This window comes from Hyperolius riggenbachi, chromosome 12 (genome assembly GCF_040937935.1).
Source record: "Hyperolius riggenbachi isolate aHypRig1 chromosome 12, aHypRig1.pri, whole genome shotgun sequence".
In the NCBI taxonomy this organism is placed as follows: Eukaryota; Metazoa; Chordata; class Amphibia; order Anura; family Hyperoliidae; genus Hyperolius; species Hyperolius riggenbachi.
Genome location: NC_090657.1, coordinates 56062178 through 56076028, shown reverse-complemented (window position 1 = coordinate 56076028; position 13851 = coordinate 56062178).

Genomic DNA, 13851 nt, shown 5'->3' with positions numbered 1-13851 from the left:
ATCCGCCGGCATTTTCTGGAAGGGGCAGAGCTTTCAACTTCAGCTCTGCCCCTCCTGACGTCAATCGCTGCACGGATCGCCGCCTCTCCCCGCCCCTCTCTGTGAAGGAAGAGTGAGAGGGGCGGGCAGAGGCGGCGATGCGCCGCGATTGTGAAATTCCTTATGCGGCCCAGCCTCATCCTGACTTTGCCTCCTGCGGCCCCCCAGGTAAATTGAGTTTGAGACCCCTGATTTAAAGCATCTATAGAAGTGATTATTACCAGCACAGGGCCAATAGAGAGCTAATATTTTGCTTGAGGGAGGGCCCCTCTGAACCAAGGGCCCCGATGCGGTCGCTACCTCTGCAACCTCTATTGCTACGCCACTGGTCTTTGTTCAAAATAGAGACTGTTCTAGTTCACAAGAGGGGTGACGGACAGTGAGATTGCATAATCAAGCTGGAAACTCTAGGAGGTAAGGCCCAGCGGCAGGGCCCTAAAGGGTTGGGGTAGAAACAATAGGTGCATCTGTTGAGAGGGTGCCCAGCAGAACATATGGTACTGATGTGGGGGGGGGGGTACAAGAGCATGAAAAGGTGAGTCTTGAGGGCTTGTTTGAAGGTGTTAAAGGTGGGGGCAAGTCTAATGGCTAGTGGGAGTGAGTTGCAGAGAGTGGGGTCAGCCAAGTCCTGCAATCGTGCATGTGAGTGAGATATACACGATGCTAACAGGCATAAGTCATTGGAGGATCGGAGGGGGCGGGCTCTGGTATGTGCCTGTGGACAAGATTGGACAAGATCGACCTGTGGACAAACATTGCAAATGAAAAAGAATCAATCAAAGTAAGAATCTGAATATCAATAATCTGACATCTGGTTTAAGTTAATTGAATATAACTTAATTATTAAAATTGCTAATATTTTTGCAATATTCCTTTATAGATTATTTAGTCAATGTTTGTCTATTGTAAAGTCTTTTTTTTTTCCTGACTGACATCAAATCTAACACAGCTGGTGACATATTAAAGTGAACCTCCGGACTAAAAATCAACTCAGCAGCACTGAAAAGGCTTGGTGTTTCTTTAACAGTATCAGAACTTTGTTTCTCTTATACAAGCCTCATTTTTAGCTGCACAGAAGAAAACTGCCCGGGCTTTTTTCCCCTGATGCTGTGCAAAGCATGATGGTATTTCTGATGTTGTTGTTCTCGTTCTGCTGTTTTGGTGCAATTTTTTTTTTTTACATTTTGAATTTGACATTTGAAGCTTAGCGTGTGCAGCTGGGAGGGGTAATCAGGACACAGGACAGTTGGAACTGTGTCTCTTGCTCCTTGTCACCTCCTTTTAACCACAAAGATGGCTGCCCCCATGACAAAGATGGCAGCCCCCATGAATCACAATCATTTGCCTGTTCTTATAAAACAGGGTGGGTAAGAGATTATATTGCCTATCTATTCTAATTAACATAACTAATGTAACTTAATGACAGTATGTTTGTTTAGGCTGAAGTTCCCCTTTAACTGCTGGAAGGTACATCACTATGGAATGCTTGCTTACTGCAAGTTTCTAGGGCAGTGAATGACATTTTCTCTGCAGTCTGTAGGGTAACTCATAGTTATAACTAATTCAAGGGTCAAAAGATTTTGAACTATAAAAAGATTGTGTAGGTAAGCTCTCAAACTGTATGGAAGTGATAACATTGACCAATTAAATTTGGACATGTGTACGCACCCTTAAAGGACACAGTAGTCCATGAAAAAATATTACAAATGGGATAGTGTGGTGGGCTCTCCTCATGCCCCCTGCTCCCCCTGTTCTCCTTTGTCACCCTCTGCTTTTGTGCACTGCCCCTTTGAAACTACTTCCTTGTTGGGTGGGTCAGTGAAGACTGTGCTGGAGATGCCCGGCGAAGCCTATTCTTGATCATGCGCACGCAGCAGGGAGCACTCTGTATATGCACTCTACGTAGTTGTGACTAGTGTTGGGCGAACATCTAGATGTTCGGGTTCGGGCCGAACAGGCCGAACATGGCCGCGATGTTCGGGTGTTCGACCCGAACTCCGAACATAATGGAAGTCAATGGGGACCCGAACTTTTGTGGTTTGTAAAGCCTCCTTACATGCTACATACCCCAAATTTACAGGGTATGTGCACCTTGGGAGTGGGTACAAGAGGAAAAAAAAATTTAGCAAAAAGAGCTTATAGTTTTTGAGAAAATCGATTTTAAAGTTTCAAAGGGAAAACTGTCTTTTAAATGCGGGAAATGTCTGTTTTCTTTGCACAGGTAACATGCTTTTTGTCGGCATGCAGTCATAAATGTAATACATATAAGAGGTTCCAGGAAAAGGGACCGGTAATGCTAACCCAGCAGCAGCACACGTGATGGAACAGGAGGAGGGTGGCGCAGGAGGAGAAGGCCACGCTTTGAGACACAACAACCCAGGCCTTGCATGAGGACAAGAAGCGTGCGGATAGCATGCTTTGTACCACCATGCAGTCATAAATGTAATAAAGATAAGTGGTTCAATAAACAGGGACCACGCGGCAACGCTAACCCAGCAGCAGCACACGTGATGGAACAGGAGGAGGCGCAGGAGGAGAAGGCCACGCTTTGTGAGACACAACAACCCAGGCCTTGCATGAGGACAAAAAGCGTGCGGATAGCATGCTTTGTACCGCCATGTAGTCATAAATGTAATAAAGATAAGAGGTTCCATAAACAGGGACCGGCAACGGTAACCCAGCAGCAGCAGCAGCAGCACACGTGATGGAACAGGAGGAGGCGCAGGAGGAGAAGGCCACGCTTTGTGAGACACAACAACCCAGGCCTTGCATGAGGACAAAAAGCGTGCGGATAGCATGCTTTGTACCGCCATGTAGTCATAAATGTAATAAAGATAAGAGGTTCCATAAACAGGGACCGGCAACGGTAACCCAGCAGCAGCAGCAGCAGCACACGTGATGGAACAGGAGGAGGCGCAGGAGGAGAAGGCCACGCTTTGTGAGACACAACAACCCAGGCCTTGCATGAGGACAAAAAGCGTGCGGATATAGCAGCAATGCTTTTTGCCGCCATGCAGTCATAAATGTAATACAGATGAGAGGTTCAATAAACAGGGACCGGAAACGCTAAACCATCCCAGATGTTCATCGGTCATGTTACTTGGTTGGGGTCCAGGAGTGTTGCGTAGTCGTTTCCAATCCAGGATTGATTCATTTTAATTTGAGTCAGACGGTCTGCATTTTCTGTGGAGAGGCGGATACGCCGATCTGTGATGATGCCTCCGGCAGCACTGAAACAGCGTTCCGACATAACGCTGGCTGCCGGGCAAGCCAGCACCTCTATTGCATACATTGCCAGTTCGTGCCAGGTGTCTAGCTTCATGCCCGGTTTCAGGTCCAGCGGTGCCAGCCACAAATCCGTCTGTTCCTTTATTCCCCTCCAAATTTCCTCCCCTGTGTGCTGCTTATCCCCAAGGCAGATCAGCTTCAGCAACGCTTGCTGACGCATGCCAACAGCTGTGCTGCACTGCTTCCACGATCCTACTGCTGCTGGTGCTGGGTTAGCATTTCCGGATGAGGTACAGCTTTGAGATGCGTTGGAGGAGAAGGAGTCAGAGAGGTAGGTGCTGCTGTTGTTATCCAGCTGTTTGCGGCGTGGGCAACACCCGCGCCGTAGCAGGTGAGGAATCGCTGCCAGGCTCCACAAGGTTCACCCAGTGCGCGGTAAGGGAGATGTATCGACCCTGGCCGAACGCACTCGTCCAGGTGTCAGTGGTGAGGTGAACCTTGCAGGCAACGGCATTCTTCAAGCTTCGGGTTATTTAGCTGACCACGTGCTCATGCAACTCAGGCACTGCAGAGCGCGCAAAGTGGTAGCGGCTGGGAACCACGTAACGTGGGATGGCCACTGACATCATGCCCTTGAAGCTGTTTGTCTCCACCACTCGATATGGCAGCATTTCGCAGGCCAGAAGCTTGGCTATGCTGGCTGGCTGTTACTGCCACGGCCCGGGGGTCATTTGCTGGCAATTTCCTCTTGTGCTCAAACATCTCAGAGACAGACAACTCAACCGTAGCGCTGCACACCGAAGGGCTGTTGGTTGTTGTGTTTGATGAACACTGGGAGACCTCAAGAGCACTAGTCCGGAAAGTGACAGTGTCAGCATCGTCTGATGTTTGTGAATGTTGTGAACCACGCAATGGCTGGGCTACTGCTGCTGCTGAGGCGGGTCTGGTGGTGAGTCTGGTGAACCCAAGGGAGGCAGTGTTGCTGGTGGTACCCTGTCCTGCCGCGTTTGCCCACAGAGTGGGATGTTTGGATAGAATGTGGCGGCTCATGCTGGTGGTGGAGAGGTTGTTAATACTTTTCCCCCTGCTCAGGCGGGTCTTGCACACCTTGCAAATCGCCATGGTAACATCCTCAGTGCAGTCTTCAAAGAAAGCCCAGACTTTAACTGGCTGAGGACTCGGACCTCGTGCGTGATGTGCTGGTGCTGCTTAACCCACTGCTGGACGCTTGAGAGGTCATCCAAGTAATTATCTGGTCCTGTTCTTTTGGATCTGTGAGGGTTGTTGTCCTGGACAACATGGGCAGTATTGAGTGGGTTTTCTTGGGTGCTCCCCTGTGGCCTGTACGTGAACCGTCAGGGGAAACACCTCTTCCCTTGCCCCTCCCTCTTTCACCGGATTTCTTCCTCATTTCACTTATCCTTAAAGTACACGCTGACTGGCAGCAGTACAGTGGCAGTACAGAAATGCTATACAGTGGTGGGTGAGCGGTGTACCACTATTGTCAGCAGTGACACAGAGCACAATGCTATACAGTGGCGGGTGAGCGGTGTACTACTGTTCCCAGCAGACACAGAGTGGAAGTAAACACAATGCTATATAGTGTGGCTGAGCCGTGTACACAGAGTGGCATTAAACACAATGCTATATAGTCTGCTATATAGTCACCCCGAACAGGGTGATGTTCTGCAGAACCCGAACAGTGGCAAACACTGTTCGCCCAACACTACTGGGAGGGAACGCAGATTTTAGTACCTAAACACACGATACAACATGTTTTCCGGGGTCGGACTCTGAGGCACATACAGATGGTCCCGATCATCATCCTCATCATACAACTCTTGTCCTGAGTCTGACCCACCCACCACCTCTGCCACCCCAACATCCCCAGACACAGACCCCTCATCGTCCTCAACATTAACTTGGGATGCTGGCCTGAGCCAGACCTCCTCCTCCACATCAGGCCCCATCATCTCCTCAATGGCAGCCCTCATTAATCGCTCTGGCGACGGACTGATGGACACAACGTTCTCCTCCGGGGAGGGCTGCTGCTGACCACTGGCTGCTGGGGTGGATGTTATAGCTTGCGTGGGGCGTTGGCTGTTGCTGTTGTTGGGAGTGCTGCTCACAGCGGAGGTCTCTGGGGAACTCATGTTGAGCTCATATAGTGGTTGACGGTGAGTGGAGTATTACTGATCCCAGCAATATACACACTGACTGGCAGAGTACGCAATGCTATATAGTGTGGCTGAGCGGTGTACACAGAGTGGCAGTAAACACAATGCTATATAGTCTGGCTGAGCGAGCGGTGTACTACTGTTCCCAGCAGAATCAGAGTGGCAGTAAACAATGGTATATAGTCTGGCTGAGCGGTGTACACAGAGTGTCAGTAAACAATGGTATATAGTCTGGCTGAGCGAGCGGTGTACTACTGTTCCCAGCAGAATCAGAGTGGCAGTAAACAATGGTATATAGTCTGGCTGAGCGGTGTACACAGAGTGTCAGTAAACAATGGTATATAGTCTGGCTGAGCGGTGTACACACAATGCTATATAGTCTGCTATATAGTGTCAGTAAACAATGGTATATAGTCTGGCTGAGCGAGCGGTGTACTACTGTTCCCAGCAGAATCAGAGTGGCAGTAAACAATGGTATATAGTCTGGCTGAGCGGTGTACACAGAGTGTCAGTAAACAATGGTATATAGTCTGGCTGAGCGAGCGGTGTACTACTGTTCCCAGCAGAATCAGAGTGGCAGTAAACAATGGTATATAGTCTGGCTGAGCGGTGTACACAGAGTGTCAGTAAACAATGGTATATAGTCTGGCTGAGCGGTGTACACACAATGCTATATAGTCTGCTATATAGTGTCAGTAAACAATGGTATATAGTCTGGCTGAGCGAGCGGTGTACTACTGTTCCCAGCAGAATCAGAGTGGCAGTAAACAATGGTATATAGTCTGGCTGAGCGGTGTACACAGAGTGTCAGTAAACAATGGTATATAGTCTGGCTGAGCGAGCGGTGTACTACTGTTCCCAGCAGAATCAGAGTGGCAGTAAACAATGGTATATAGTCTGGCTGAGCGGTGTACACAGAGTGTCAGTAAACAATGGTATATAGTCTGGCTGAGCGGTGTACACAGAGTGTCAGTAAAAAATGGTATATAGTCTGGCTGAGCGGTGTACACAGAGTGGCAGTAAACACAATGCTATATACTCTGGCTGAGCGAGCGGTGTACTACTGTTCCCAGCAGACACAGAACAGTAAACAGAATGCTATATAGTGTGGCTGAGCGAGCGGTGTACCACTATTCCCAGCAGACACAGAACAGTAAACAGAATGCTATATAGTGTGGCTGAGCGAGCGGTGTACCACTATTCCCAGCAGACACAGAACAGTAAACAGAATGCTATATAGTGTGGCTGAGCGAGCGGTGTACCACTATTCCCAGCAGACACAGAACAGTGAACAGAATGCTATATAGTGTGGCTGAGCGAGCGGTGTACCACTATTCCCAGCAGACACAGAACAGTGAACAGAATGCTATATAGTGTGGCTGAGCGAGCGGTGTACCACTATTCCCAGCAGACACAGAACAGTGAACAGAATGCTATATAGTGTGGATGAGCGAGCGGTGTACCACTATTCCCAGCAGACACAGAACAGTAAACAGAATGCTATATAGTGTGGCTGAGCGAGCGGTGTACCACTATTCCCAGCAGACACAGAACAGTGAACAGAATGCTATATAGTGTGGCTGAGCGAGCGGTGTACCACTATTCCCAGCAGACACAGAACAGTGAACAGAATGCTATATAGTGTGGCTGAGCGAGCGGTGTACCACTATTCCCAGCAGACACAGAACAGTAAACAGAATGCTATATAGTGTGGCTGAGCGAGCGGTGTACCACTATTCCCAGCAGACACAGAACAGTAAACAGAATGCTATATAGTGTGGCTGAGCGAGCGGTGTACCACTATTCCAAGCAGACACAGAACAGTGAACAGAATGCTATATAGTGTGGCTGAGCGAGCGGTGTACCACTATTCCCAGCAGACACAGAGTGGCAGTAAACAGAATGCTATATAGTGTGGCTGAGCGAGGTACACAGAGTGGCAGTAAACAGAATGCTATATAGTGTGGCTGAGCAAGCGGTGTACTACTATTCCCAGCAGACACAGAGTGGCAGTAAACAGAATGCTATATAGTGTGGCTGAGCGAGGTACACAGAGTGGCAGTAAACAGAATGCTATATAGTGTGGCTGAGCAAGCGGTGTACTACTGTTCCCAGCAGTGACACAATGACAGGGGGGACCCTGGCTAGCGTGGCTGGAGCGCGAACTACCCTGCCTGCCTACCCAAAGCTAAACCCACAGACAAATGGCGGAGATATGACGTGGTTCGGGTATTTATTTACCCGAACCACGTGACAGTTCGGCCAATCAGAGCGCGTTCGGGTCCGAACCACGTGACCCGTTCGGCCAATCACAGCGCTAGCCGAACGTTCGGGGAACGTTCGGCCATGCGCTCTTAGTTCGGCCATATGGCCGAACGGTTTGGCCGAGCACCGTCAGGTGTTCGGCCGAACTCGAACATCACCCGAACAGGGTGATGTTCTGCAGAACCCGAACAGTGGCGAACACTGTTCGCCCAACACTAGTTGTGACATAGTGTGTATGCTCAGATCGCTCCTGACCACGGGTGCGCATCAAGGAAGGGCATCGCCGGGCATCACCTGCACAGTCTTCAGTGACCCTCCCAACCAGGAAATAGCTTTGGAGGGTTAGTGCGTGAAAACGGAGGGCTATTGGGGAGAATGATAGGTATGAGGAGAGCCCACCACACATGCCTGCTGCCCCTGTTTTTAATTTTTCTCAAGGACTAAGTTATTATTTAAATGTGCATAAAACATGTGACCATGATGCATCAAGAAACATGTGCCAAGGCCCTAAGTTTATATTATATATTATATTGCAGAAATTCAGAATTCCTCACTGGTTTGCCTGCAGACAAGATTCATGTTTTTTCTGCTGCAGTAAACAAGTCTCTAGCAATAGGGTGTGATAAATGTCTGCATCCATCTAGTTTAGGCTTCACCAAGAAACTTTTACAATATAATAGTTACAAACCATAAAATATAAATATTCCAGCGCAAAAGACAGATGCTCACGTGGGTGCCAAAAGATATTCCTCCCTGTATAACAGCATCCTCCGCCTTACTGAAAGCAATTCACTAAACCAGAGGACCCACATTATGTGAGTCGTATCTTCTCGCGGTCTGATATGGGTCTTATAATATGTTCTTCTTCCTCAACACGCACCAAAAATATCAGAACGCAGAAAGCACCGTAAATTGCATGGTATCAATATAGAAAAAGCAGATCGAAAATGCCAGTTTCCGTTTCCACAGAAATTCTGATTTCCGCCAATGTCAATTACTGATTACCTTTGTACGATTTTTACTTTTTTTTATTTTACACCTTCCGTTTTTCCAATTTCCAAGGAGTATCAGATAATGCAAAAAAATGAAAAAAAAAATGGAAATCCAAAAATCGGAAAAACAGAATCTTGTGATTGATCTACAATTACCACGATAATCCAATTTTTGTGGAAAAATTATGCATTTCCTGATTGTCCCAATGCTTCCGAGCTCTGTGATTGGGCTAAAATTACCAAGTTGCCGTAAATCGGTTTTCAGCGGAATTTCGATTTATCCCTTAACTGCCAGATGCATCTGTTTATAGCCACCCACTGTTATGTGCAAACTCTGTAGCAGGACGAATGTTTAGCAGGCTCACTGCTACTGCCACCCTTCTGCCCACAGCACGCCCCTTTCCTGGCGCCCTAGACCATGGCCTTTGTGGCCTTGTCGAAATTCCGGCCACGCCTACAAGCAAGTAGCTAATATGCAATAAAAAGCTCCAAGATGTTGTAGTGGTGCTGACCTTTGCTTGCTTGTGGACTGTGTGTACCCCCTGGGACATGGGGGTCAAGGTCGTGGCACACCCATTTACCTCCATTTGGTGCTCCTCTATTCCTTTTTTTGTGTCCATTAATAGATATATAGCTAGTCATACAGTTCCAGATGGGATTCTGCTTTAACTATGAAACCCTGGTTCAGAATATTTACAATGAAAAGCATAGAAATAAACTGTGGTCATATATAATGGAAAAAGTGCTTCTCTACACATGAGCTAAAGTTCTGTGTAATATAAAAAATAGTGCATAAGAAACAGTGCATAAGAAATACATATAATGTGGAATTAGCAGTGAACATAAACTGAATGGAAGATACTTGCCCTGGGATGGAGCAGTATTAAGTGTAAGCAAAGGGTATGGTGCTACATGCACCAACAATAGTAAAGAGCATGATACTTAGCCCTGGAGTATACAGGATATGGCAGGACTGGGTAAGTCCACCGAATGGGGCCACTGTTTATGTTCACTGCTTATTCCACATGATGTATACTGTATTTCTTATACGATATGTTTGATGTCCCACAAAATATTGGCTCATATATAGAGAAGCACTCTTTCCATTATATATTACCACTGTTTATTTATGTTATAGTTTTTTTTATATATAAATATGAATCTATAAATTATTTACTCCGTGTTTGCCCATTGTAAAATATTTCCCCACCATGCTTTACATTCTGACATTTTTGCACAGGTGGCAACATCGTTAATCCTGCCAGGTAATCTCTGTGGAATGTTCAATACTGGAAGTTTTATGCACAGAGGGAGGTACTGCTTGCTCTGAAGTTGGAACAGCTGTTATTTCTCACATTGCAACAGACAGGAAACTGTCAGGACCATGGCCCTGACATCACACTGTGGGAGGGGTTTCACCACAATATCAGCCATACAAATGTCCCTGATGATTAGGGATGCTCATTCAGATTCCATGGAATTTAAATTTCCACATTTTCAATCAGAGATTGGCATTTCTGATCAGAAAAAGGAATAGAAATCAAATTTCCGCAAAAATCTGATTTACCACAACTCGGTAATTTTAGCCCAATCAAGGTACTCGGAAGCAATCAGAAAATTGGATTTCTGTGGGAATGGTAGACCAATCGCAAGACTCTGATACTACTGAGTATTTCTGTGTCTTGGGTTTGGCCTAAGATTTCCAGGGTATTCTGTTTATTGCTGTAAAAATTCTCTATTCTCTGATGGGTCCAATACTTCCAAGTCAAGTCAGAAGTATTTGGCAAATTAGAGAATGCAAAAAAAAATGACAAAGACTCCTCTGAAATAGGAACTCGGAAATCAGCACATTGGAAATCTGCAGATTCGGTTATCGGCATTGGTGAATATCGGAATTTGTGCGGAATTGGAAATCATCATTTACGACCATCCCTACTGATTAATCATTTGAGAAAAGTTAAAGATTGGTTAAGGGGGTATCAGCTACTGATTGGGGCAATGCTCAATCCTGGGTTAAAGTTCCTCTTTAAGCTACAGTCTTACTAAAGTCTTACTGGATAGTAACTGTCACATTCTGAGCCCTGAAATTTGAACCCTATTACAGTAAGGAAAATCAAAAACAGGAACACAACCTAGACCTATATAGGCATGGCAGTGTACATGCACATGTTTATCTCATCATGTCACGTGTCAATACAGGTACCTTTTTTAAAGCGGATCCGAGATGAAAAACTAACTATAACAAGTAACTTGTCTATATATCTTATCTAAAGTTTAGATAGTTTAAACATCATATCTAGCTGCAAAAAGCTTCAAACATTTATGATTATTTATTCCTGTAATACAATGAGGGCAGCCATGCTCATTTGTCACATTGTCACAGGCTGAGGGATGGAGATGCTATAAGCTTACCTGTGTGTAAATTCAGTTCCCTCTCCTCCTCCCTCCTCCCCTCTGCCTCTGAAATCAATGGCTACTAACCTTATCCTCCTCCTGCCCAGACTGAGCTCCCATAAGCCCTTGCTACAGGTCCAAGGCACAAAAGGAGCTGTGGGTGAGGCTTGTTTAGTTTATAAGGAATTAGAGTATTAAAACAAAACAAAAAAAAGGTATTTGGCTTGAGGAATGCCCTATAAACTATATGAAAGGAACACAACTATGCAATGTGTAAACGTTTATCTTGGATCCGCTTTAATACAACCAACATATATATTTTACAATATATTACTTTGTGCGTAAAGATTTTTTTCTTGCCTAAAGGTAGACTTGAAGACCCCTTTTGGTGCTCTTTGAGGAAACAATTCCCAGTTCCTTCTTTGAGTTAAATTCATTTTGACTCCGCAAAGGGAAGAACATTATGTTTTAACAACATTAGCAGCTTCAATAGTTTTATCTCGTTTGAGATAAGTGCACTGCTTTGGACCTCCGTCAGCAGAACCCGTTGTGCTGTAAATTCTTGATATGCTTTGATCTCTCCCTGCTAACAGAAAATACAGAAACCGAAAGCAGAAGTCCTCTATTGTTGTCTCACACTGCCCCCTAGTGACAAGTGGCCATAAATACACATTACAGCAGGCAGTACTATTTTGTAGCAAGCAAATGTAACAAATAAGAAATAAAAAAATAATTTATAAAATAAATTGGCCTGGAGCATTTGCAAGCCTAAAAATAAATTGGCTGATAAGGGGTTAAAAAAAATGATTTGCAAATCAACGTCGGGCAGTTTTGCCAATCTCTGTTGTGCACCGTAGAGGCCCTTTGTAGGAGAAGGAAAACATTTGAAAACCTGAAACACACAATGAACTCCGAGACGCCTACAAATGATTTGACTTGAACAGAATTCACTGGAAAACTGAGTTAGAAGTTTTAGGTTGACTGACCCTATTACTTCCATTCTTCACATCAGAGGCATAGAGAGCTGTTTCAAAAGTGGCAACACGTTCTTTAAAGTACAATATTTTGATTCACCGTACAAAAAGTAAACTCGGCAAAAGATGAACATTCGGCACCCTTTCTCTTTCTTTGGCTTGGTTGTGCTCTCTGACTCTCCTTATAAATAAAGTTGAGCTCACTAAGAAGAATCATCTGGTGTCTGCCACAATGCATTAAGAGGTGCTAGCTGCTTCCCGGCACGTGTCATTGTAGTTCAGATGAGCTCTGCTACAATATCCTTCTCAGTCTTGCTTCTCAGTCTTGTTAGCAGTAACACACAAAGAAATAAAATAAAACTGAGATGAATAGAGATGTAAGAAATACAAGCCTTTAGGGCCATGCTTGTAAGAATGACCATTAAAACCACACCAAACTATAAAGAGAACAATTGTAGGACTGGGCCAGTAAGTCTCACATTGTTTTCCAGTACACCAAGAGTTAAAAAAAATAGTTGTTCTCTATGCATAAGAGCTTATCTGAGCTTCGACCCACTGGGTTGAAACAGTCCTGTTTTATGAAGCACTCAAACATCCAAGGAACAGAGAGAGAAAGCTTGATATAAGGTTTTACTGCAGGAAAGTTCTAAGGGTCATTATGTCTGCTTTGTTTTATGACTTAAAAGACAGAGTGTGGTTTCTAAACTGCAAATATGACAGAATGATGCAATTTTTTTAAAAAAAGCCAACTAAAAATAAAAATATGAGACTTTTCCTTTGCTACTAATATTCTATTCAATACTACACATACCCCGTCCCACTCCTTCTCTCCATTCCAGTCCTAGGACCCCCCAAAGTCCATTGACAAGGACTTGAGGATGGAGCTTGGCTGCTCTGCACAGGCCGTGAAGGTTTGCACTTGCGCAGTAGCACAAAGCTGAATGAGGACTTTTTTTTTTTTTTTTTTTTGTAAAAGCCCTAGTGAAGGCTCGGTATTGCTGCAAAGCTACTGCTTGTTCTGTTGTTCTTTAGCAGCTAATTTAATTAGAGTTTGTGTATACATGTGGTTAGGTTAGGCTAGTGTTGGGCGAACAGTGTTCGCCACTGTTCGGGTTCTGCAGAACATCACCCTGTTCGGGTGATGTTCGAGTTCGGCCGAACACCTGATGGTGTTCGGCCAAACCGTTCAGCCATATGGCCGAACTAAGAGCGCATGGCCGAACGTTCCCCAAACGTTCGGCTAGCGCTGTGATTGGCCGAACGGGTCACGTGGTTCGGGTAAATAAATACCCGATCCACGTCATTTCTCTGCCATTTGTCTGTGGGTTTAGCTTTGGGTAGGCAGGCAGGGTAGTTCTCTCTCCAGCCAGGCTAGCCAGGGTCCCCCCAGTCATTGTGTTGCTGCTGGGAACAGTAGTACACCACTCACCCACACTATATAGCATTGTGTTTACTGCCACTCTGTGTCTCTGCTGGGAACAGTAGTACACCGCTCACCCGCCACTGTATAGCATTGTGCTCTGTGTCGCTGCTGGGAATAGTAGTACACCGCTCACCCACCACTGTATAGCATTGTGTTTACTGCCACTCTGTGTCTCTGCTGGGAACAGTAGTACACCGCTCACCCACCACTGTATAGCATTGTGCTCTGTGTCGCTGCTGGGAATAGTAGTACACCGCTCACCCACCACTGTATAGCATTGTGTTTACTGCCACTCTGTGTCTCTGCTGGGAACAGTAGTACACCGCTCACCCACCACTGTATAGCATTGTGCTCTGTGT